The 26885-nt window shown below is 40.0% G+C and overlaps 1 protein-coding gene across 1 annotated transcript in view; it reads left to right on the forward strand.

Annotated features, from left to right (window-relative positions):
• The first annotated feature begins 22621 nt into the window (after window positions 1–22621).
• Window positions 22622–26885, forward strand: part of VWC2 (von Willebrand factor C domain containing 2) — a 77189-nt gene continuing 72925 nt past the window's right edge. Inside the window, exon 1 of the mRNA XM_050971068.1 lies at window positions 22622–22772. The gene's annotated coding sequence lies outside the window, so the exon portion shown is untranslated. The remainder of the gene's footprint in view (window positions 22773–26885) is intronic.

Raw genomic sequence — 26885 nt, forward strand, 5'->3', positions numbered from 1 at the left:
ATGAACAGGTTTTTTAATATGAAATTTTACTTCTTAAAAATGGCAAATGTGGAGTCTTGAATTGATGGGTGTAATTCTGACCCTATAGTTATGATTACAGTGGATTAACTCCTTCCAGCAAGTCATGCTCTTTCTTAAGTCTCTCTGGATAAGATTGAATTATTTTATGTTTTACATTAGCATTGCTAAAATATTTGCGGTGCCCAATATTTTTTGTGCCCATATGTATTTTAGGGCATAAAAAATGAATATATTGCACCTCTCTGCATTCAACCTTGTTTATAGTTCTATATCTCTCAAAGAGAGGCTGGCTTTTATAGAACCAGAAAACACTGAGGAAGTCAGAAGGAAATCAAAAGAGGATCTGAACAACAACATTGATTTAATCTCATTAAACCTCTGTAAACTCACAGGTTCCTCACAGTCTTATGAGCCTTCCTCTTATTCTGTAAAAATGTGACATATCTGCAAGGAAGCTCCACCTCCATGCATTGTCTGCTTGTAAAAGACAGTAGGAAAACTTCACATTCTTTTGACTTACCTTGACATGCAGTTGCAGGTTCAGACCCTTCATGGTTGTCAACAAGGAACAATATTGCATAAAAACTTTAAAAAGTGAGTTGGTCTCTTCCACTTTTCATTCATGTGGGTGTTTCACAGTCCAAGTTCATTAGCTTCAAATAGAAAGCTCTCTCCTACATTTAGTCACATCTGAAGCTGACAAGAAAGTGCTCTTGTTTTGGTGTTCTGTTGTCTGCTGAACTCTTCTAGAGAAATAATTTAATGGAAAACCATGCTCTCATGCAGATGTTCTCTAAGGGATTTAGTCGAGTCTTACTCATCTTACATGAATTTTCTTAATGAACAGGTAGCTCTTGCCTTCCATCTCTCATGGTCCATTTTCAGGTTGTTTTTTACCTTTCACCATCCCTTCTATTTGTAGATCAACTCTCTCCAAATACCTGAGGTCTACTGCTATAGCAGGGGCTCCAGTTCTTGAGGTTTTTCTTTGCTAGGTGCAGCAGGAGTCTTGAACTCCAGGGCAAAACATGCTGTGTCTTGGGTTTTAAGCAGGACACTCGCTCTTGCACCTGTTGCCTTGTGCCCCCAAACTGTGAGGCTTCTAGGGCACTGTCTCTGCCCCTTCTTGCTCCAGGTCTTCATAATCTGGGTGAAGGTCTGGTTAGCAGATCTGTCATGCACCAACCAAGTGAGGCTGATTCCAGAGGCCTGAAGAAAAGCAGACAATACTGAAAGGATATTTTGAAAGGAAATCATACTCCCTAAAAGTAGCTTGACATTCAGACCTAGATATGACACATGAATTCCTATGATACATGAAATCAGTATACAGCCCTTCTGCAACCAAACATCCATGCCAAGTATTGAAATTCAAGTCTCACAGACCATTTACTCTTCCAGTAGTTCAAAAGGCATTGGTTTATTTTCAGTTCTGCAAATGGACCTGTAGTACCTTTAGCCCCATGAGAAATGTATGAGTGCTTCTGCCATGCTTATGAGACTAATTCAATCTCTTTGTTATGTGGTTAACTCATCCTTCCTCAACAAGAAGCTTTATGGTTTGAAATAGAGAACACCTTGATGAAGTCTTATGCAAAATGAAAGTATATAGAAGGTGGAAAGACAGAGCAGACTACCAGGAGCAATATAAAAAGTTGCTTAGATATTGTATAACTTGACTTTAGGAAAGCTGTGGTGTTTCATAGGGTCACCGTAGCCCAAGTGATGACTTGTTCTTAATAAGTGAACAATGAAGTGGATGGAAAATTGGCTGAACCATCAGGCTCAAACACTGTCCACTAATGTCCCAAAACTCAACTGGTGCCCTGTAAAAAGTGACATCCCTCAGGGACAAATAGTGAGGCCAGCATTGTTTAATTTCATTATTAATAACCTATCTAATTTTGCAAATCTGTGAATGACACTAAAATGAGGGATGGAGGGAGGAGAAAAAGGAGCAGGGTGCTCCATAATGACCCATTTGGCTTCGTAAAAATACTCCAAAGACCTTAATTTTTAATATTCTAAAGCATTTTGGCTGAGTCATGATTTTTCAGAAACAGTTCGCTGAGAAAGGAAAATGTGAGGATTTTATGGAGAACAGCAAAATGGGAAAGCAGCACAGCAGTTTGGCAAAAGCTGACTCTAAAATAAGCAACAGAGAAGTTGATCCAGTTGTAATCCCTAAGGAGTGTACTAACAAGCACTGATTTGGCTGGAGGAGCAAAGAAACTGTCTTCTTCCTTCTCTTCTTCCCTTACACACATCTTTTACAACCCTTTATCCACCCGATGGTGAGGGGGAGGATGTAGGAGAGAAATAGTAATAAAGCCTCTTTAATCCTGAATCTTTGCATAATTGCCTTACTGTATCCCATTCCTTATTATTTTTCTTAGTCTCTGCTTAGAAGATTATCTTATATTTAAAAACTTCAGAATCTCAGCAGAAAAACCTGTGGAAAGATATGACCTTTCTATTAAGTTAAATTCCTGAGCTAAGTTTGATGTGAGAAGACAACCTATTTGGCTACATTTACAGTTTAAATGGATGATGTCAGCTTTTCTTGGTTCTAGCTAAAGACAATTATTTGTGTTAATTTTTTAAATTGCAAAAGAAACTTTTTTACAACTTTTCCTTTAAAATTGAAGCTTTAAACTAAAAGAAAATATAGATGCTTTGATCTTAAGGCAATGTATCCATCACTGCACCAGGAGGGGAGTGCCAGATCAAACACGGGATGCTTATGCAGATATGAAATTGTACCATTTGCAGCAACTTTATTACAAAATCTATTTGTTTGGTGGTTGCCTATGTTTAATATAATCAGCTGGTAGCATAGGCTGTGGCAAAATTACCAGAAAAGGATCCATTACATGTATTTGGGAAAAAATCCAGCCATGCTTAAAGACATCAAAGCGATGTATGGGGATCAGAATAGTCCCTGGGTGTAGACAATAAAGTCAGCAAGTGACTAGGAAGGTAAGTGTGCAAGATCTGGCAGGAAAAGTTTATAGACGAGAAAAGGATATGTCTGTGGAGGAAGAGAATTTACAGACTCTCTACTGATGACACTCTTTGATTTAGGAGTGGAGATCACAACTTGATAAATATCAGCCAAAAAGAGATTGCAATCAAAACCCCAAAAGACAACAGCAGGGGGTGATTGCATGTCCTAGGCAGCAGCTGTAGTTAGCATCATCCTCTCCAGAGCCTGCAGGTAGACACATCCCTCCCAGGACCATCTCAGAAGTGGGTGCAGCAGCACAATGCTGACAGCAGCTAGACTGAGTTAGAGTGAGCTGCTGGACTCACTAACAGACCTGCTTCTTACAAACCTGCACAAAATGCTACACAGTAAGAAATTATTGAGCTCTTGGAGGTAATAACTCCAAAGCTGTGCAGCTGCTTTAATATTGTCTTTAGAGATGACACTATGTGTTACAAGGCAGGCTTCAATTCAGCGTGTGTAAGTACTCGGAGAATGTTAAACACTTAGCAACGGATACAGTCTGGCAATATTCAATTGCAGTCTACTTAATTCAGTGAGTGGAATATATTTTTCCTTATGTGAACCGGTTTTATGGCAGAATATGCTCATATTTTTGTGGTGACTGAGCTTGATGATCCCTTCATGGTCCTTTCATGTCAGGTACCATCATGTGTTAACTTTTCAGAGATAGGTGCTCCATGAACCTAGGTCCTTTTCTAGTGCCTACAGTGTCATGAAAAGTAGTGTCAGGATTGGTGCCAAAGCTGCTCTGGCTTAGAAGCTTCCCCATAACACCTGTGTGTGTCTGCATGATACAGCTTCTGTCTGAAAACCTTTCCAAGTACCAGGAACTGCTGCCACATTCCCAGCAGCACACAGTTAACTTGTGGGGAGTAGCTGCTGCAAGCTGCAATCTGGAGTGAGTATTTCCAGTAGAGCTGACTCATTCTGAAGTTGATGAGATAATTCATTGTTTCATAGGATGAGTTTCCCTCTCCAGTGCTATCTTCAGTTCAAGAAGGAGGAAGATGATGTGATTCTGGAAGTGCTGAGCTTAGGCTGGAAGCACTTCCTGCATCTGTATTCAAAAAAGAATGAACCAATTTTTTAGGCACGGTGATGTCATCCTGTGAAACAAACTGAGGAAGAGCAGAGAACCTGGAATAGACACAATATGGAAGAAGTTACAGCAGGCAGAACACTGGAAAGGGGGAGCAGTATGGACAATAACAGGCTGCTGGGAGTTAAACTGAAGAGACTGAGGAGGAAGAAGAAGGGAAGGATGCCCAAACACTACTTAGATGGAGAGTGTAAGTCGTCAGGAAATCTTCCCAGGAAATGAAAGCCCCTTGCATGAGAAATAAGAGTACATATAAAATATGTGAGTCACCATCGCATTTCCACAGATCTCTATCAATCTATTTTTTTAAGGATTTAGCCAAACCTGCAAGGACATTAAACAAACTGAGAACACCTCTTAGGATATCCTAACACTGAGCTCAGAGAATAGAAAAATCAGTGTTGACAGAAGCAGTACTTCTCACACTCTCTAACATACCATGTTATCTAGTCTCCCTCCAACACCCCAGGCTTTAAACCTGCTTCAACACTATCATAATGGATAGCATATCAAAACAAGGAATACATAAAGATTTCAGCCTTTTGGGTTTCTTGGGTTCTTTTGTTATCGTTCTTTAACAAGCCTCTCCTCGTTTCTTGAAAATGTCATTCTAGCCAAAGATGTTCTATAATTAAAGAGCAAAACTGTCCAAATAATTAGAAGTTTTCTCTTGCCCTGAGCATAGCTCTGGGCATAGAAATGGAGTTTAAGGCATACTGCGCAGCAGTAGGAGTAATTGAATTATTTAAAATGAATGTCTTCTTTCGAAACTCTGTTCAGTGAAAAAAAAACCCAGCAAGATCAGGAACAATGGAAAAATGATAGGGGATTTTCCTTAGGAAAGTAATCAAAGCAAAAGTTACAAAAATCTTCTCTAAAGTGCAGTGAAACAGCGGGATTTTTTTAAAGCAACTGGCTGTCAGGCCCCTAGGGCTTCTGGCCTTGATTATGCAATGTCTGCACAGGCAGGACTGGCTGCCAGCAATGGCTTTCATATGCATTTCCTACAGAATATGCTACAATAGAATGCACATTAGGCCCTTTTCATTCAGAACACATTGCCAATGGTAAAAATCCTTGAGTCCATTCTCACTTTCTGATGATGGGAGAGAGAGTCTTACTAATTAGGTGCATCTCATCCAAGATTCCTGCTTGCAAATCTCCCATCTCTGATAATGAGGTGTTCCTGCTCCCTCTGCAGGGGCTAAGGAGGCTGCAGTCATGAAACAGACAGCTTTTGTATGCCTGAGAACCAGGTGAAGACACAACCCTGACCGTACTTGTCCTCTCCTTAGTGCCACAAAGAAATATTTGCTCAGTTGAAAGTTTGGGACAAATATTATTTGGAGCCTTTTTATCTCCCTTTCTCACTGGTCCTTTTTTGGGGTTCTTTTTGAGTTTTTTGGTTTTTTGGTTTGTTGGGTTTTTTTTTCCTTTGCAGCATAATAAAGCCAAAAACCATACATTACTTTGTGCTGATTGCATTTTCTGCTTCTTCAGGCTGATTTTCAGGGTATGGGATGGTGTGGCATCCTTAGGGACAAGCAACTTGCCCTCTTTTATTTACTGGTGGAACATCAGTGCGATTAATGGTGCTCGGTAGGAAGGAGACAGCTAAATGTGACAGAAGGGAAGTAATGTGTAAGCATGCCTGTGCTAGCTGCTGCAAAAGCTCCTGATAGCAAACTTTGAATAAAACTCTTCCTAGTGTGCAGTCAAAGCTCTGGACTGCACCCGTGCATTTCAATAGACTTTCCTTCCTTTAATGAAGCTGCTCTTCACTTATTTACCTTAAAACACTTATGTGGCTGTCGCCCAACTGTTTTGAAATAGAGATAACAGCTAGTCCCCTTTCTTCTTCCTTGGAGACAGGAGAAATGGTGTGATTAATTTATTACAGGTTTTTGTTTGCTTTATGGTTGTATGGATGACTGGGCACAATGTGCTGGAGACTGGGTGAGAATAAATTATCAAAGGAGAGCTGTAGCAGAGCTGGAAAAAGGGAAATCTCGGGATGCTCGTTTCACCTGAGGGTGCTTTCCATAACCTGAAGTCCTTCTCCTAGTGAGTTCTGTTTCTAATAGGATGTATTGCTGTATTTGCCAAGAATTTTGAATTTTCAGGCTGTCTGCCTTTATGTCTATATTTTGCCACCCATCACACATATTTTATTAGTTTGTATTCTACCTCATAGCCATCATGACAATTTTTTTTGTAACTTGAATTCTTTGAGCAAAAAATAATGTACATACCCTTAGACATTGTATGAAATTAGACCTAAATTTTTAAGTCTTATTTTCTCTCTTGTAAATATAGTATTCCTCAAATACAGAATAAAACAGGATAATTTCTTGCAACTTCTTAGCTGTGACCACTGAAAGATGAAATTGAATTCTTACTGCCTGCTGTCAGAAGGAAGAGTAGGCTTCCATGAGAGGATCTGGCCAGGGCAGGGTTAATTTTTGCAGTAGCTGGGGGTGGGGGGGAGGCTGACAAGAACCCAGAGGTGATTGTGTACAACCTCACATCACTGCTGGGAGGAGAGGTGGGGAGAGGAGGGGGAGGAGGGGAGGGGAAGGACTCTCTTGTGGGGTGAAGGTGTTGCTTGCACGGTGCTGGTCCCAAACCAGAGGGAGCTGTCGGGATAGGGAGGCTGTGGTTGGGTGTCTGTTGTCAGGGGTTTTCATGGTGAGTAATCATAATTCTTTTCTTGTGTCCTCTGTCACTTATTGTGGCTGTCACTGTTTCTTTCCTTATCTCATTGCTGTTTCCAGTAAATTGTTCTTATATCAACCTCTGATCTTCACCTCTTGAGCACCTTTTGATCTTCACCCAGCTGTCTTCTCTAGCCCACTGCAGGGGTGGGGGAGGAGGAGACAGGGAGTGAGAAAGTGGCCTGAGGTTCACAGTAGTTTCAGTGGGAATGCTAAATTAGGAAGTACAATTCCTAAGCACCATCTATTAAGGGACATTTTAGCTGGAAAAGGGCCATTTGAAACGAATCGTGTTCGATTATTTGACTCCTAAGTGGTGGGGTTTTTTCAACAAATTCAGTGAAAATTTCAGCCTTGGCTTTGAAGAAATTTTCTTCATCCAAACCTAATAAATCCCTTTCCAGTGGTGAATAGGATGTAATGATGATATTTAGATTGGGCATTAAGAAAAATTTCTTCACTGAAAGGATTTTCTCTAAAACTGGAACAGGCTGTCCAGGGTAGTGGTGGTGTCAGACATGCAGATGTAGTCATGGGGTACGTGGTTTAGTGGTGGGCTTGGAAATTAACAGTTGGACTGGATTAACAGTTGGACTGGATTAACATTGACTCAGAGATCTTGAAGGTTTTTTCCAACATGAACCCGTGATCCCTCTAGGGTGAAGAGAAGTGTAAACTGGCCAGAGAGGCCTTTCCTTATCACACTGAAATGCAGTGATGGGTGAGAGGAAGGAAGCATAACAGTAAACCACACACTGCTGCAAGGCAGCCTTACCTGCACACAGAAAATTATCTAAATTCTCATTCTTAGCATTCCTGATGCCTTTTTGGAGCATCACAGGCATGTACAGATATCAGCCCACTGCACACAAGTGGCATGCACACAAAAGGCCTAACTTGGCACCAGGTGGAGGCAACTCTGTTATAAACACTGTTGAAAACTAATGCCTTTGTCTCTTGGGGTTTTATAACACTTTAATTTCCTAAACCACATTCACCTGAATGTCTGCACACACATTTCACTGGTATATGATTTTAATTGTTTCAATATTCTCCTAAAAGCTGAAGCAGGTAACTGCTCAGTGAGCTCTCTTACCTGCTTTCCAAGATAGCAAAGATGACTGATTACTATGAAATGAAATTGTGCACCCATATTAAATCTCAAGACTTCATAGACAGGCTTATCTTTATATTACCCTCCAAATTAGGCTGTAATTCCCTTTAGCTAAAAAAAAGGGGGGGAGGGAAGGAAAAAGATGTTAGTAATAATTTTATAGTTTTATATGAAGAACTGGAGATACCAGATAAGGACAGAAGTTTTTCAGGAACAAAGGGCTAGGACCTTCTGAAAGGTTAAACCTTGATATCTGGATATTTAAACACTAAACAGTTCTGAAAAATTCAGGACATGTTGTATGGGTATAATATTAGGGTATTATCATTATTGTTTATGGCTTACAAGTGGGTTGTAGAAAACTATTCTGGAACACAAAACTTTCTGTTTTCCATGGTCAGTCTTTTTGGAGACCAGAGGCATAGCCCCAAATTCAGGATGTTCATTCAAACAGCCATGTACATTTTTATTAAACTTTACTTTCTCAAAGGACAGGAAATCAGCATTACCCATGCATTTCTAACCCCTTTGTGGAAAACCTAGACTTTTATTTGTGATACATTTATCCTTTCCTTGGGGAGTCAAAAGAGACCTATAGATCTTTTGGGGAAATGGCTGACTTTATAAATTATTGAGGCATAACTGCAATAATTAGCTGGCTTTTGTCATCATCATCCTCCATATATAGCAGAGCTGGTAACCTCTTACTCTTTTTCAGGGCTTTTGTCTCCTCAGTAGATTATATCTGTATGATTGGTTTTGATCACTTTGTAATGAATATTGTATCACAGTCTGCTACGTAAACTAGTATCAACATGCTACTACTTCTTTAGGATTAAAATATATGTGAGAAGTTTGAATAGGCATTTACAAAAAGTGGAAAAATTCAGTGTTTTCCAAACAATTTGATTCTGTAGATTAGGCCAGTCTTTGATTGTATGTGATATTACTGGACATAGTAAGTCCATGGAAAGCTGTTTCAGTTCTAAATTGGCTCACAAAGACAATTCATCATTGTCTCCATCCTGAGGTGCATGCATCCATCATGTCCTTCAGGGGATGGTAGTAAGTATTTTAATCCTGTTTTACAGATAAAAAGCCTCAACAATGAGAGCTGAACAGGTTTATCAGACATTGCAGCACAGGACAAGTGAAGCAAGAAATGAAGCTATAGGACACTCTGGTGTCCGAACCATTAGAAGTATACAGCTTTCCTAGAAAATCTGGATGAGGATGCATCTGCATTTTATCTAATTGTCCAGACTCAACTTTTGAGAACTTGTGGCTGCAAAATTAATCCAGTTTATTTCAGCATGCTAATAGCTGCAAAGTGTCTCAGACGTAGCTCACTACATCCACCCTCCTGGCTTTTCTCCACTGCTCTCTGTGTATGCAATGTTAGTTTGGGCTGCCTTAGAAAAGCTCCTAGGACACGTACAATTCCTTTTCTGCGGCACATGGTGCTCAGTTTGTATGTTGCAGGCCAGTGCTGCAAAGTAATTGTGCTGGACGTGTAACATTCCAGAGGAGTGCTTCCCTAGTCACTGTGCTTCAACAAGCCACAGAGAACTGCTTTGGGCAACCTGTTGGCCATCCTAGAGGCTCTGAAATGTGGTAAAGAGCAGAGAGCCAAATGTCAGATACAATGTCCTGTAAATAATGCCCTGAACCATCGGTCCCTGTGTGTTGAACTGAGCCTTCTGTACCCAGGTTTGATGCTCTTTTAGACCAGAGCAGACATCAAAACACAAACCGCTGAGCCATTGGTCATTCTTTCAACACAGAAGGCCTGTGAAATGATTTAAAATGCTGCAGTCAAACCCTTGAAAGCATTACATGCACAAGACATTGCTCTGCTTAACACATTTCAAACTACAGTAACTGCTAATAAGATAAAAGGCAGTAACAAATCAAGAATATCGCCTCCAACAATCATGCATGACTTACCATGGCAAACACATCCTCGCTGAGTAAGGAGAGTGCTCGGCGTCTCTTTCAGGCCTCCTGCTGCAGCCTTTTATGCTTTTTATTTTTATCCCATTTGTCAAAAAACCAGCCCTTTATCAGTGCTGATTGCAGAGATTTTGACTCCTTGACTGCTGGTTTCCCCCTCTGCTCCATAGGAGTTTCCTAATTGAATATCACCCCTGTGAAAAGAAAAGCTTTGAATGAGAAGAAGAAAAAAATTATTAACAGTCTTAAAACCATCCCTGAATATTCCACCACAGTCCCATACAAAAACTCCCTTTCTCCCCAAAGTGAAGTATAGTCTTCATTGAGAAGCATCAGCTCTTTTCCTGAAGCTAAGAGCATTTACCATACACTGAAAATTGTAAATGAACTGCAGTGAGGAGGAGAGGAAAGATAGAAAGGTGTTAATTCAAAATAAGTTATCAAAGGTGTCTGGTTTGGTTATATTCACTGGTGCCTCATTTCTAATATTTGTGAATCAAAAACAAGGAATCATTTACTGCCTGCATTGAGACCTGGCATTGACAATTTCTGCCCATGTCTTGGTGCATGGTGTAGGACTTTGAATTCATCAAAAGATGATTTGTAAACTCTCTTTCCTGGCACTGTTGTTCCTGCTAAAGCAGCAGCAGGCTGCATGCTCAGGTTCACTTGACAAGGGACGAAAAACTTCTACTTCTCAACATGTGTGGGAAATTATGCTTTGGCTTGAGACAGATGAAAGACTTTGTCTGCCAAGTTCTTACCCTGACAGTGATGGCTACTGCGAAAGCTCACATTTCCTACTTGCTCATCAAAAGTCACTGCTCAGGGGCTCTTGCTGCACCCCTGAGAGAATGAAACGCAAAAAACTACAGCTTTAAAGTCAGCTATTGAAAGTGGAACCTGCCTGGCTTGTCTGTGAAAAAAAAAAAAGGAGGAAAAAAAGAGAAGCATGTCAATGAGGCTGCTGAAGGAGGCTGCTGCACACACCTGGCTTCTTCAAAGCATGGCACACTTTCCTAGAAAATGGAGGGTCTGGTGTCTTGCTCCCTGGGATTCCTCAGCCAAGTGTTTCCGGAGTTTCAGGATGCTCCCTACCTCTCTGCACACAAACCAACTAAAAAAACAAATAAATAGTAAAATAGATGGTGAGGACATATGAAAAACAAGGAAATCACAGCTGACAGATAGCCATGGGAAGGACTTAAAATGGCTGAGGGGAAAGTCTTCTCTCTACATCCCTCTTTTTCAGTCTCTATGCCATCATGGATTTATTTTTTCTTCTATTTTAAAGGGGGCTTTATTATTCAGATGCTTGTGAAAATAAACTTGCAAAGTTATTCCTTGTAATCCTTGAATGCACCAGCTCAGCATGTTGAGAAAACCAGAGGTTTGCCACTCTCCAGTTCAGGCCTGCTATACCCCATTAAGAGAGGGCAGTCTCCACATTCTGCTCCTGCTGTCTGTCCTACCTCCAGGATTATACAGCCTTTTGCATCTTTTTCCATGTAATTTCCCCACTTTAGGAGGCAAATTGGTGAATCCATTTCCTTGTTACCCAGCTACACGTGAGGCAAGAAGACTGCAGAAGGGAGGTATCACTCCTACTGAGGGCAAGCTAAAGGTCACCCATCCCTCAATACCAGCCTCAAAAATCACCTGTTCTCCTATCAGGTGACCTATAGCTGAATTTCAGCTTTGCAGCAAAAAAATTTTGAGAGGAATGGATGGTTAACTGAATTCTGATACTCCCAGTAGGTTAATTAGCAAGAGCTTAACCACATCCTTATTCCTTGAACAAGACAGCCGGAAAAAAGGTGGATTTCAGCAAGTTTCTCTGTGTGTGCACATTGGCCTGAGAAGTCAGAGCTGGCACAACAAAGAGGGAAGACCCAGAGGGACCTGGGTCAGCAGCAGATACGGCTCAGGTGTTTTTAGGCAGGTAGGCAACATGGGGTTTAGCTGCAGAACAGATTCCACCATCACCTGAGTGGGAAGAGGGTAGGCAGGGTGGGATGGCCAAGGCAGGGAGGTTCCTATGGCAGCAGGACAAGACTGCTGGGGACAATCAGGTTTGGGGTAACTCCAGAGCAGATGAGCCTTCTGTGTTTCCTGACAGCATGAGGGTAGGAGACAGGTTGTGATTGCTGCTGGGAAGCCCTGGAGTGAGGCTGCCATCTTATCCCCTATCCTGCTTCTATCCCTTAGCTGAACAAAGCAGCAGGCACCCTGGCTTTGTAGGGTGCATGAGCATTGTGGAGAAGGTCCTGCATGTTTAGGTTCTTCTGAGAGCTTGCTGCTAGTTCTGAATGTGCTTGGAAGCAGCCCTGGTTGCAGGCAAGAAAAAGTAAATAATTCTTTTGTAAACAAAGCAGTTTGATACCACTAGGCATAGCAGCTAGATGTGCGACCAGAGCTTTGAATTCTCACAGGTGCTCTTCTGAGTGGCATGCCTCTTCTTGTGAGGGCCCACCAGGCATGTGGAAGAGCAGAGTAAATGTGTTTTGCAGTGTGTAATCAAATCTGTTGAGTACAGAGGAAAGATAAAAGGCCGTAGCAGAAGGACACGTAGCGCTGCGCCGCTACATCTCTTCTGGCTGTTCACAAGTTCCCAGGAAGTGCAGCAGGAGGCAGAGAGCTATTAATAGTCCTGCTCATCATGGCTGCACAGTGAAACAGCATAATCCCAGCACAAGGGAATATGGGAGCCATGAACTCCAAAGCAAACAACTTCAGGCACAGAAGGCAGCCTCAAAACTGTAATAATTAACAAAGGAGGGAAAGAATATGTGTAATACAGGTTATTTATGAAGCTACAAGAGAATGCCTCTGCCTTAAATAAAATCTATATGAAGCCTTGCACCTAAGCCAGAGAGACAAGTGTCCCAGCTCACTCTCACATTCTATAAATGTTTTTCTGAACAGATCAATTAAAACTTTTGCTATACAGCTGCTTTATAAATAGTATATGTGCTGGAACATGTTCATCTCATTTTAATACATGTCTAGGTCTTCCTTGGGATTCTCATATTCCTCTATAGCTATGAACTATTTCTAAAAGTTATACACTTCTGGAAATTGTTGTCAGAAGAGTACAGGCCTGAATTTGTATCACAAGAAAATTACAGAAATGCATATACATCCAGTTTGATGGAGTCCTCAGACAAGTGAAGACCGTGATTTTGTGCAGTGATAAAATAGTATGTCCTGGTTATTTGTACATGCCAAGCACTTACATAAACACACATCTAATTTTAGTGCATAAAGTGTATTCACAGTTTCCTGAAATTACCAATATTACAATCATGACTCTCAGGCAAGAAGAAGAAAATCCTATTAGTGCATTCCCACAGAGGAAAACAGTATGATTTGGAATAACAGTAGCTACTGGAGGCCGTGAAGATAAAATATGTAGAACATGATATCTGAGAAAATATCATAATATTTGTATGAGAGTATTATGCCGTATTTATGAAGAAACCTTCTCTGTTAAATGTTTATACCTTGATTAAATCCTATAAAAATGCTAAGCACACTTCCAGGCATATTTCTATTTTCACTATACAACAATTGGATTGCTTGTATTCAGAGGGTTTGCAAATGGCTTTAGCTGGGTCATCTTTTAGCTGGTATTTCTAACCAGTGTAGTGCCATGGGCCATTCCTCTTGTCAGAACACATTTATTTTATTATCTAGATGATTATGGCCATACTTTTTCCTTATATATTCTACCTGGATGATATGCTGAATTCTCAGATTTTCAGCAAACACTTGCAATGCATTTACTGTAAATATAATATAGTGTCTTTTATCCTCAGTTTTCCCAAAAGTTTAAAATTATTAAGTTTGTATCAAAACTGCAAGAGAAAACAAATTGCTTATGGCCATCCTACACTGGTGGAGGCAGCACTGATATTGGGCCTAAATATGGTTTTAAATGTTAAAAATAAGTACAATAAACAATCCTCAGACACACAATTTAAGAAAGATGGAGATATAGGCTACTTATTTCAATATTTTCAGTTAATTTGGAGTAACAATTCCAACTTATAGAAAATATTTTTGTTTTAATTCAATCTGTGGAATAAAAAGAAAAAGCAATTTATACTTTAAAAATAGGGACTTGAATATGAGCTTTCACCCTCTCAGATGTCTTATTAATCAACTTCCAGTGCCATTTCTATCACTGCTTTAATATGAACAGTCACTAGGAAAATGAAATAAGCAGTTATTTGAAACCATGTTCCCCCACATCCTAGCTGACTAACTTTTCAGTTTGAGAGGTTTAATAATTCATTTCTAGCAGCTCTCTTTTGTTTTGCATTTTCTTAGCTTTCTATTTAGGTTTTATCAAAATAATTATTTTTATTTTTATTTTTTATTTTAATTTGCTCTCTTTTGAAATGCATAAACATTGAAGTTTGAAAAATAGCCTGACCAGACTCTCTGGTGACTCTGTGGTGCAAAGTGCAAACTGTCTCATTTAAGTTATATCAGAGAAAGCACATGGGGTTATGAAAGAATGACAATTAAGATAAACCAGAAGCAGGATCTCTCTGCATCACCATGCTCCTCTAGAAATACTTTATTTGCAATGAACAGGAAAAGATATGCAACATAAGTAATGACTAACAAACTCACCTGAAGCTTGGGTCAATAACTTCATTAATAATGGAATTATTACACTGTAATTTTTCCTAGTTGTACAAATTATTATCAAATAACTAATGAATCCTATAATAAAAACTAGTTAGGATCAGCCAAATCTGCTTGGACCAAAATTGGCAAGACATAACTCACAGGTGAATTCCTGTTAGTGGAGCTGTTGTAGATGTCAGTATGGGAAACACTCTCCTTGGGCAACTCTAGTTCAAAAGATCTAAAAACCAGATCTTGAAACCAGATTAGGATGGGTTTGGTCTCCTATCTGAAAAACATAACATAGCATATGGTAAAATATTGTCATTTTATAGCTGTTTCATTGGTTTGCTACAGGCAGTATGAAAATATTGGGGGAAAATGAGCCTGTAATTATATTAGACCAAAATAAAAGTTTCAGATATAGATTCTGTCTGGATCTGTATTTCCATTTAGCCATGATTGCAAAACATAAAATCTGCAGCAGCCTTACTGCAAGAGGGCTACATTTATAGGGAATCCAATCTCTGGTCTCTGCTAGCCATAAAACATTGCCCCAGGCAAGAAGAACTCTTTTCAAAGTGCTGTGGGCTTTTCCATATTGATAGTACTGCAGGCCTTTGACTTCTTAAACATCTAGCATTGGTTGATGGTACAGGAGCTCAGTGGAGGACAAACGAGGACAAGACTGTACAGGGCAGCACCTCTGAGGGTGGGCAGTGCTGCTCATGTCTGCCACATCTGCCATCCTCTCTGTGTGCCATGGCACTGCCTTGTGAGCAGGGCCACCTCAGACCAGCAGCAGGAGAGGGGCTGGCACCATTTGGAGAGGAGCAGGGCATCTGGCAAATCCCTTCCATTTTCTTTTGATTGCATAGAGTTTTTTCTCCACAGGACCACACTGAATATGCACCCATTAACAAAAAACTGGAAGGAGTTTTCATGAACTGTAGTTGTATTAATCCCCATAGCTTACATTAATATCAGTCCTTCACACATTTTATAAGCTATGTTTGCTTATTAAAAAAAAAGGAGGGGGGTGGGGGAAGGAGAGAAAAGCCATGAAATAAAGTGATGTGCTATTGAGCTTCAGCAATTCCCTCTCTGTGGGTCTAATTCCTCTGTGATGTTAGCCAACAAGAAAGAACAACAGAGCTGCTTTAAGTACTCAAAATATTAACCTGACACTCCAGAAATACTTAGTCTCCAAAGACAAGGCAATCATGGCATTCTCTGATACTGGAAAGGGAAATGCTGAGGTTAAAAAAAATTAAATCATTTGCCTGAGGTTTCTACCCACAATTCCTCCCATGACAGTTGGGTATATACAAGATGTGCAAAACAAGGATCCCATTTTTGGCAGGAAATACACTCCCAGCTGTACCTCCTGCGCTGGTTCTTCAATACCTAAATGAGAGCTCACGTGAAGCTGACACCTCTGTGTGATAATGTGCCACACCATACAACACCACTGTCTTTTTGTTCCAATATTCAAGCACAGTGTTCCCTAACTGGCTACTAAAGAATGAAGGAATAATGAGTTCTGGACTAGCTAGGGACTGGAGGCAGTTTGGCCTGAAGGCACCTGAGATTTGGAGGGCAAGCTACTGTGGTCCTGGAGAACACAAGGAGGCCAGTTGAGTGCACTGATTATTTGCTTAAAGGTAAGAAGGAAAAGCTCTCTGGCCTTCATCTGTAACTCTCTGTGGACCTCTCTTTATGTGCTTGATTTCATACCTTTCCCACCCACACACAGGACATACCATGGACTTGCATCTGCTTTACTCCAGTGCAGTGAGCTTTGTAGAGCAAGTCTCCATTCCTCAGTAGCTGTGCCAGAATTACCTGTTGGTAGAAACATGATAGCAGACATCATCAGACAAGGCAAAAGGAATAATGATATGGCAAGCAGTTGTTTACCTCCTGAAACCCAAATTGCAGAGAGAGAAGAAAGCATTAATGGTTGCTAAAGTTTTTTCTGGTAAGTGGTGGTGTTTATTTTTCATATAACTAGTTCCTGTGTTTCTACAAGTAGAAACTTCATCTTCCATAACAGACAATTACTTGATATTGTAGAAACTAATCAGGAATTAATTTAAAAGATAAAACAAGATGTAGGGAACTAAAATCGTGGAATCTTGTTTTTTCCTAAAATATTTAGCAACAGTGTTCAGCCTTTGAGTATAAATTTTTCAATTTACTTTGTCTGCCAGAAGAGGCTATAAAACACACATTGCCTTTTGGAACTATTTAAAGTACAACACACAAGAAAGGCAAAACCAAAACCAAGTCACAATTAATTCTGAAACTGGAGCTGAATAGTAATGCAAGACCAGCTACTGAAGCTTATGCAAGCCCCTTTGGCCCAAAGAGGCTGCCAGACAGCCTCCTAGGCTGTAAAATAAAGCTAGAAAGAAGGCTGCGTTATTGACTCTTCAAGTTGAATGCTGTGAGAACAGAGATCATTTTCTCACATATGACAAAACAGACACAATAGCAAAAGATACAGGGTAGAAAAAGTAGGGAAGCATGTTTTTGTGGTCATGCTCTCAGGGCACGTGGCAGCTGGTCAGTCACAGATGGCTGCTCTGGGCTGGCAGGTCAGACATGACAGCTGTTGCTTTAAACCTTGGCTTGCTTCCCTAGTTCACAGCATCATCAGGATAAAATCTCTTTCCTTCCCTCATTCCTTGCAGGCTAGGCCCAAGTGAAGGGGCTGTTCTCTGCCATGGTATTGGTACAGTGTGGTGCAGCTCGCTTCCAGTTCAGGAGGAGTGAAAAGAGAGGGGACAAGGTGGGGTTATTTGCAGAAGGATGGGGATGGTAGAGCAAGAGCTCATGCAGCTCTGAGCATCCAAGCTGCACAGCCCAAGAGCTGAGGCTTGTGCACAAAGGTCAGAGTTACCCAGCCCTGCTAGCCTTAGGCACAGCATCCTGCAGCAACTCATCACCTTGGCTTTGCTCTGTAGTGCTGAGTTTCCCTTTGAGTGTGCGCATATAAAGCACCTCAGCCTCTAAATAAATCAAGTGTGATATATTTGGAGTTACCAGTTAGACCTATTTTTTGTCATTCACTTAAAGGTCTTGATAATACTTCAGCCCTTGAAAATTAATAGGTTATTGTGTTTGAATTTGTCTCCTCTGTGTATTCGTTCTGTCAATAGTCATTAGAGACTATCTAATGACTACTGATTACTGCCATAGGTATGATGAGCTTTAAGCAGGTTCTTCCAGGTGATCTAGCAGAGCAGTGGCCTCAATTAACACTGGTACATTTTTTATTACAGACAATTGCTAATCAGAGTCAACCATTTGTTCATAAAATTTCAATCACAAAATGAAGAAACAAGATAAATATAACTGATAGCTCTGTGTTCCTTGCCAGATCTCCCCAGAGACAGTTATGGACCAAACATCCATACCTGTCCTTTTCTTCATTTTTTTGAACACTTGCAAAATTGCTACCCTGCTGTCACCAGGCAAGACCAGCTAAATGATCAGCATTTTAAAGTCTCAAATTAGACCTCCCTTGGTCCCGTGGTACACACCTCTGCAGTGACATATTCTGCACTGTGGGATGTCTGATGTGAAGCCATTTCTAGATATATCAAGTAGCTGTGTTTCCTAGGTAGAAAGCCCCATGAGGGGAAACTTCCTCCCATGGATGCAGAGCTAAGAGTCTTTATTGCCTGGGGATCACTAAAGCAGCTATGAGAATCTGTGGAAGAGGAAAAGCAAAGCAGGGAAAGCCAAAGCAATGCTGTGGTCAAGGTATAGGACATGGCCTCAAGTTACACCAGGGGACATTTTGATTAGATAGTAGGAAAAATTTGTCCCCTGAAAGGGGGGTCATGCACTGGAATAGGGTTCAAAACACTTGTGGATGTGACATTCAGCAAGAGGGTTTAATTGTGAAAACAGTGGTGCTGGGTTAACAGCTGGACTCAGTGATCTTCGAGGTCTTTCCCAACCTTAATGGTTCTTTGGTTCTGATTCATGCATTGAACACTGCTGAACAGAGTTGGGAAATAAACACGGCTGCTCTGAGCTTGCAGCTGCTGAGACAGAAATCTTTTATTCTAATTCCTTGCAAAGTCTGAGAGCACATGCTGAAGAACCAGAGGAGCTCAGTCGTCTCTAGGAAATTAAAATAAACTTCTGGATTTTAGTGAAATCATGACTGGGAAGTCCTGAAAGACGTTTGCTAACATGCATTTTATCAGGGGATAAATGTAACTGTACTGTGCTTTCTTTCACCACCTAAAATGTCATCTATCTCACTGTTCTTGTAATAGATGATGGAATATAGGTGCACTCACAGTCAATTTCTAAAACAGATTGCACAGATGACAATCTACACATAGAAATGCAGATACAACATGGCTAGCTTTGAATAGAATAATTTCCAAATCTTGTGTTTGTTTGGAATTGGGACATATTTATTCATTTGCATTATTTAAAACTTTCCCTGGCACAGAAGTACTCATTATAGAAAGAAGGTTTAGTATGTCTAAAGAAATGAAACATCTTAATAATTAATCTTTAAAATTGCATGTATATGTATGTCTCTAATGCATGTATTAATAATATTTTTGTACGTAGACATCTCTATTATATGTGCAGATTTTTATAGAAATATAACAGAGTTTTTTACATACATAAATATTATGAATATATGCATTGGAGACATATACATATATACATACACACACACACACACACACACACATATATATATATATATACAAACACAGAGTTTTAAAGATTAATTATATTTTTCCTTTCCTTATATCAAAAAGTCAAGACTCTGCTTTTCACGGTGCTTTTTGTTTACTGAACACAGGGATTTTTGCATGTACAGAAATGGATGTCTTCTGATTTCCTCATGCACACTCTTTGCTGTGCTGGGAGCCAGGAGCTAAGTAGGGCTTTTTTCTGCTCCTCTAGTCCAAGTCCCCAGGCCCCACAAGGATATCCCTGGCACCCTCCCACTCCTCATATCAAGGAGTTGCTGGCCAGTCTGCTTGGTTTTGTAGCCTACCAGAGATAGACTAAAAATATAAAGACAAACTGGGACTCCTGGGAGAGCAAATCTGATAAACTTGCTCTGAAGGCACCAGAGGAGAGATTTATGCCTCTGGCACACACTGCAGCCAGGCTGTCCTACAAGTGCAGGGAGAGAGAGATGCAGTCCGTACCAAAGGCTGTGTGAACTACACCACTGAGCTGTACTGATGAAGGCAGCACAGCTTCCTGTCTGCCCTCTGCCCAGCAGAGAAAGAAAAGGTAGAAACTGCTTCTCCCTTAATGACTTCTGAGCCCTGGTGACAAGGAAAATAATTTGTCAGTGCTTCCGCTTAACAAACCTTCGGCTTGACATTAGAGAGCAACTTTTTCCCCAAAGCAAGGCCTCCTTTGTCCTCTTTCTGCAGGATCTGTGTGGCAAATTTGGAGGGTTTTGATGAAAAAGAAATCTAGATTCACTTCTCTGTAGAGAACAAGATTCCGCAAGGTTGATATCTATTTCAGAAAGGAAAGTAATTTGAAAGTGAATAAATATATAAAAATTTCTTCAGGGTAGAGGTTCCTCTGTGGCAGATTGTGCAACCAAGCTGTGTGCAAAACTTTGCCTCCTGAGGTTGTGCTTTTTTCCAATTTTATTTTAAGTAGCAGCCATAGATATCTTGCCAAACACGATTTTGGTGCCAACTCATATGCTGCATATGGCCTGAAGTGCTGGGCTGTTTGGGGTTTTTTGGGGGCATGGGGAGAAGAACAACAATGTTTTGGTTCACACACACAATCCTCGAGTCCTTGCATTTCACTGAGTTTTCAGGAAATGAGCATATGGCTTTGGAAGATCCACCTCTGAGTCTTGGGCTGTGTCAGCTGTAATGAGGAGAGGAGCAGCACAAAACACAGGCAAGTCACACATATGTGTCTAGCACAGGAAGGGTACCTTCAAAGAAAGCTGAAGGAGTTGGTTATTTCATTGGGGAAGACAGCACTTGGATTTGGGTACTAAACACTGTCGTCATCTTTTTGGAAGCCATATGCTGTCAAAACATGCTGCAGAAGGGGCTGTATTGATCTGTCGTGCACCATTAGCAAGCAATTCTCACAAAATCCTAATTCTCAAGTCAAAAATTAGTCTTCTGCAAAAATAAAATGTTCACCTTTATGAGGGTTGGTCTTCAAGCCATGATTTGTCTGTGATGTTGCTTAAAAAGTGCAGCTTTTTTTTTACCAAAAGAAAATACTCTCTCTTCCACCTTTTGCCCACAGGTTGCTGAAATTGTGGATTTTTGGACTTGCAAGAAGTATAGATAAATTATTGAAATTCCAGGGATTTTCTACTTGATAGCTGGAAATTTTAGCAAGTAAAGAAAAGGGCATTATTTAGTGTCCCTATGCACTGAAAAAGGGAATGAAGGGCAGTTTTGCTGTTTGCTGTGATAGGTACAGATCAGGCCATCCATTAAAAATCCCTAGCCTAATCCCCAAAACAGTCCTAAGCTGTTGCATACTTTATTAAGTGAGAAGAAGCCTGCAAATAATTGTAAAGAATAAAATTATTGTCTAGTTGGGTTACCTTTGGTAATTATTAATTTCTTCTTTTCTTCTGGACTTCCTGACTGAGGACCCATCACAAACATCAGGGAAAAAAGCATTTCCCCAGAGGCTTCTTAGGCTATCAGAAGCAGGAAGCACTATATTGTAAAATCCACTGTTGTTAAACCAAAGCTCAGTAAAGGAAACATCCCACCATTATGCAAATTTTTAGTCTGAGTATTGGAGGAAAATAATATTTTGTTAGTCTGCTTCAAGACTTGCTGGTGAATGGCTACAGCTTGCTGGTCCATGCATGGTATCTGCACAATTCCTACCCAGTGAACTCACAAGGTGGGCCCCTGAAATGAAAATGTAAGTGAATGAAGTCAAGCACCCAGCAGCAGCCAGGCAGTAACAGACAGCTGCAGTTCTGAGGAGCACAAACCAAGAACAATGACATTTCAAAAGCATCCTGAAATTGTTTACTGCCAGTAAAGCACAAATGCCTTTGACTAGGTATAAAGCTAGAGTAATAGATGTCTGTTCTTGTTCCAATGTCTCTTAAATGAACAAGCTTTAAATACATCACTTTTTTTATGCTGTGCTTTTGTTTCCTTTTATGTAATGGATTATTCAGAGCACTTTCTTTGGGATAGAGTTTGTCAGTCTGATGGAAATTATTTGATTTTGCAAACACATTCACATAGCCAGACATGTGCCTTTTATACTGAACATTAATGCAAATACGTGTACTCCACCTAATTCAAGGAGACACCATTCTGTTAGAGCTCCCATGCAAATCCACAGCTTTGCTTTGACCCCTTTACACAAAATCAAAGGGAAAAAAGGTATGAAGATGTTCAAATATCCCTGCCAATAACAACAGGGGAACAATTCTGACCATGCCCAGCAGACAGCAGTCATGGAGTTTTTGTTTGAGTATTTCATGCAAATTTAAATTTGGAAATGTGAATTGCAGGACCTGAGAGACAGGTATTAAAGATTACAGTGCTTTAGAGTGATGCTGTTTTACATGGGACAGCTCCAGGGAGATGACTGGAGTTTAAACCTTCCTAGTGCTCTCCGAGTTGTGCAGCCTCCAAGGCAGAAAGAAATGCACAAGTATTCATGCCCTATTTTATTGACCTGATCTCACTTTCAGAGCCCTATTGTTCTGCTTACCTGTGGACAGCAGGATGAAGCTCACTACGATTTTTTTTTCCACCCCATTGGGATTTTCTGGCCAGGAAGAGGAAAAAAATCAAAGCTGCTGCAGTGTGTTATATAACTTCTTCTTCCTTTTTTTTTTTTTTTTTTTTTTTTCTTTTTTTTTTTTTTCTCTTCAGATGAGAAAGTGTTGGTCCTTCCCTTTTTCACAGCCTGGCTTCCCAGCTGCTAGCTTCCTTGCTTTCATTACAAAGTTCTACCATGTTAATCTGATCCTTTCTCTCTGTTACATCATTCTCTCACTCTAGCCCAGGAAGTTTGTTGCAAGTGGACTTCATTCATTTCAAATGAATTGACTGTTTTCAATTTTAACCAGACTGAAGTTGTGATTGTGTGCTGTTTATCCATATAAATGAATGGGGGAAAACTCTTCTTGCTGGGGAGAGATCAGAGGAGATTATTTAGTCTGAACTGTCTCCACTCCCAGGACTGAGACTTCCTTAGGTAAGCTTGCTGACCTGTTGAATATACCTTTCTTTACTCCTCTGCATTTTTTCCTCTGTCATTTTAATATTACATCCCCAGCTATCTATCTAGGCTGTACAGTGCTATCCTGCAACGTGTTTAATATGCTGCTGTGAACAGGCAAAGATCTGTTTCTTTGTTCATTGTGGGCACAAGGTGGTACATTTTCAAACAGTTTCACTATTTGTAGCTGAGAGATTTTTGTCAACACAGCTTCTTTCAATGTAGCCACAATCACTTGGGAACCTCAGGCTTACACACAGCAGTCAGAGTCACTTGTAAGAGGTGCTTCATGACCCTTTAACAAAGCTGTCATATATGGCTTCCCTTTAATTAAATATTACTTGGAATTTAGTCTTCGTACAACATTTCAGACTAATATGGAAAAATCTTTTCAAACTGCATAACAGATCAACATGCCTACATGGCTCTCCTCCTGTTCTACTGGCTGAGGTTCTCAAAATGTGAACATTTTTCAGCTTTTAGTGCCATTTGGATTCCTACTGGCTTTACTAGCAATATAATTAGGGATGCCAGTTAATGTCAGTGATGGTTTATGTGAATGGTGGTTTATTTAATTTTAATTACTATGAGGGAAATCGCCAACCTCTTTCACAATAGTTTATCAATAGGGCTTTTTCATCTGTTTGAATCAACTCCTGGAAAATTAAGAGGTCTGTAAAAGTTTCCCTTTTCAATATCAAGCATAAACAATTGAAAAAATAAATAGTTTTCCAATGAAATTGTTCTCATCCTGAAAAGAATTTCACTTCCTGCTGCCCACCTCCTTTGGCAGGTACTGCTGAAAATCACACATCTGTCTGGAACATGTGTGTGTAAGTGAGATTCTTTCACTTTTAGGCCTGCCTTTTTTCATTAACTGTTTAATAAGTACTTTTGGCTAGTGAGCTCTATGTATTTTGATTATTGCTTGAAAAAAAGATAGTGTGGTATCTGTTAATTAGAGTGCAGCTTTGAAGACTTCTTTTCATTTCTTAAAGAACACATTTCAGGCTCAGAAAACGTTCCAAAAATCAGCAAATTCTGACAAGTATGAGTGATTCACTTACACTGTATTTCCCTACTATGTGGTACTCAGTTCTCCTGATGCTCAATTTTATTGGCAAAGTTGTATTTGAAACAAGCTAGTCATTGTGTTGCAAATTTGCCTGAATGTGTCAGTTTACTTTTAACACTGATTTCTTCTATGTGGTTTTCTTTACTTCTATTCACTTTAACATTTTACTTTTCAAATTGATACATAATTTATTGGCAGAAAAATAATAATAAGCTTTCTTCTATCACATAGAGCATTTAATTATCTTCACATCTCATCCACAGGGATAGGAGTCTCTTCTCACTCTTAGGAATATCAGCTACAGCAATATTGCACAACATAAGCGTTAGGAAAACTCAGCTCTAGAAACGTTTAACTTCAAGAACAGATAATTTTAAGTTATTTACTGGAGACTTGTCTGTAAAATCTGGTCCTGGCATTTTGCTTAGGGACATTTTTCAGGCCAGTGGTGCTTGACAGAAGTCCTGTTTGCCAATGTATTTCCAAGTGCTGTTATAACTAGACCGTGTAGTTCTACACCTGTCTTCCCTCAGCACAGAAACCAGTCTTTTTAGAGGGGAGAGCTCCAAGGCCACGGTCAACAGATTTCATTTCTTCATGCACTTCCCATGTGCCTTTGAGCTGTGCTGAATGAGTGAATACTATAACACTAGGTCTTCATTCAGATTCTAAGCACTGGCTGGGGGCAAATCCAGCTCTGCAGATGTTTTCTTTTGGCAGGGTGCGTGTTGGCAGGAACGGAACTTTGTTTATTGGAAATGTTTCTTCCACCTCTCAGTTCTGACTTGTTTGTTTGAGGAACACTGTCCTGTGATATAAAACGTCCTTATTTTATTGCCAAATGCCTGAGCCATGGGTAGTCTTCACAAATGTTTCAAAGCCCTTCACATTTGTGTCCTTTTGGCTTGCTCTGCATCTGGATGCACCAGTGTCACTGTAAATTAAGGAAGAGGACAAAAAGGTGCCAAACCAAAACAAACAAAAAGCTCTTCAGAAATCCCCAACATGCTCAAGATAAAGATAATAGAGCAAACGAATGAATCCTAGTTGAGCATTGGTTTGTACTGAGGAGTCACAGAAACGTTGAGCAAAGAGGCCATGATTATAAAATAAAACATGAGTACATCTAATAAGGCATAATGGCAATGTTGGTCTATTTAGCAGCTGTTACACAGCAAGGAAGCTGCAAGAAATTATTAAGAATCAAAGAAAGTGGTAACAAATTCTTTTTGAGTTTAAGAATCCTGCTTATACTGTAAAATCAAATTTTATTTAGTGATGCTGAATAGCACCTGTAAAGTAGAAGACTTTTCAGCAAGAGAGGATGAATAGCACAGCTTCAAGAATGTATTGATTACTGCAGCGACGAGAGAGGTTTTACCAGTGAAACTGTGATATGTTCATCCTTCTGAATCCAAATAATGGGATTGTGTGTTCTGCCTCTGTGAGAGGTATTTGAGCCCATGTAACATTCACTAATGGGTCTGAATCATCTCCAAACATGTATGGCATAAATAAACAGTTTCCCTATGCTGTACACATAGAATTAAAAGGCAGGCTAGAGTAAGTGTCTTGCTCAAGGGCATAGAGGAAGAGCAAATCCAACCATTGTTCTTGTCAGCTGGAGCAACGTTTATCAGGTTGCTGATTAAGTGGAGGGTCCTACATTCTGTTATTGGTGATGCTGCTCTGACAAGGAGTCCTGGTAAGGTGGCATACAAATGAACCCTGTTAATTTACCTACCATTAGAAACACAAGACACAAGGAAGAAAAATCAATGCTTTGTTTTATAGTAAAGAAAAAAATCAATGAGGAAAGAAATGGTGTTTCCTAGGATCTCAGAAAATGTTTTGGGCTATGGGGAGTAGTTAGAGGGAATTAAAACTATTTAATACAAGTTGCCAGTGTCCTTTTAGAGAACAATAGTCTAGAGCTATCATTTTGCAACAAAAACATGGTTAAAATTCAGAAATTCAAAGTTGTGAAAAGGAAGAACTAGCAAGAGGATACTTCTGTTGTTCTGTTTTTTTAATTTTAAAATAAACTGGCAGCCAGCTGCATTGAATCTATGAAAACTGAAGAAAATGTTTTATAAATAAAATTTAAAAACAAATCTCTGCAGCAAATGAGAGGCTACGTGTAATCCCAAAATCTTCAAGACAGGTTTACCTGAGAGAATTGCTAGAGGTCCATTTCTAGTTTTGTTTTTCTGTCTCTTACAGTAGCATATAAAGGATTGCTAGGGGGAAAATGTAAAAACAGGCCAAAAATGGAATAAAGTTTTCATGGTGTTGACTCTTGCTCTTGGCAGTCTGCAGTTTAGAGACACCCTAAATCAGAGGTTGTATCAGGACCATCCTATTTTATAATCTCTGACATTATTTCTATAATTTTTAACTGTTTTTTAAAGACAATACTCTGATTAAAAAAAAAAAAAAGCAAAACAGAAAATCACCTTTTGAGTATGTATAATATTAAAAATCAGTGGATTTGTTTTGCTTTAAACTTGTTTAATTTTCATTGGGTATCCCTACTCCCTATAGAACAACAAATGCTGAAAATTTGTTCCCTTAACTCCTTCCTCAGTTATTTTTGCAGTTCACAGAATCACAGAATAAGCTGAGTTGAAAGGGACTCACAAAGATGATCGAAGTCCAACTCCTGGCCCTGCACAGGACACCCCAATAATCACTCCATGTGCCCAAGTGTGTTGTTCAATCACTTCTTGAACTCTGTCAGTCTCAGTGTTGTGACCACATCCCTGGGGAGCCTGTTCCAGTGCCCAGCCATTCTCTGGGTGAAGAACGTTTGTCTAATATCCAGCCTTAACCTCCCCTGGCACAACTTCAGGCCATTCCCTCAAGTCCTGTCACTGGTCAGCAGAGAGAAGAGATCAGTGCCTGCCCCTCCTCTTCCCCTCACCAGGTAGAGTGCAGTGAGGTCCCCCTTAGTCTCCTCTCCAGGCTGAACAGACCAAGTGACCTCAGCCACTCCTCATACAGCTTCCTCTCCA

This window comes from Serinus canaria, chromosome 2 (assembly GCF_022539315.1).
Source record: "Serinus canaria isolate serCan28SL12 chromosome 2, serCan2020, whole genome shotgun sequence".
NCBI lineage: Eukaryota > Metazoa > Chordata > Aves > Passeriformes > Fringillidae > Serinus > Serinus canaria.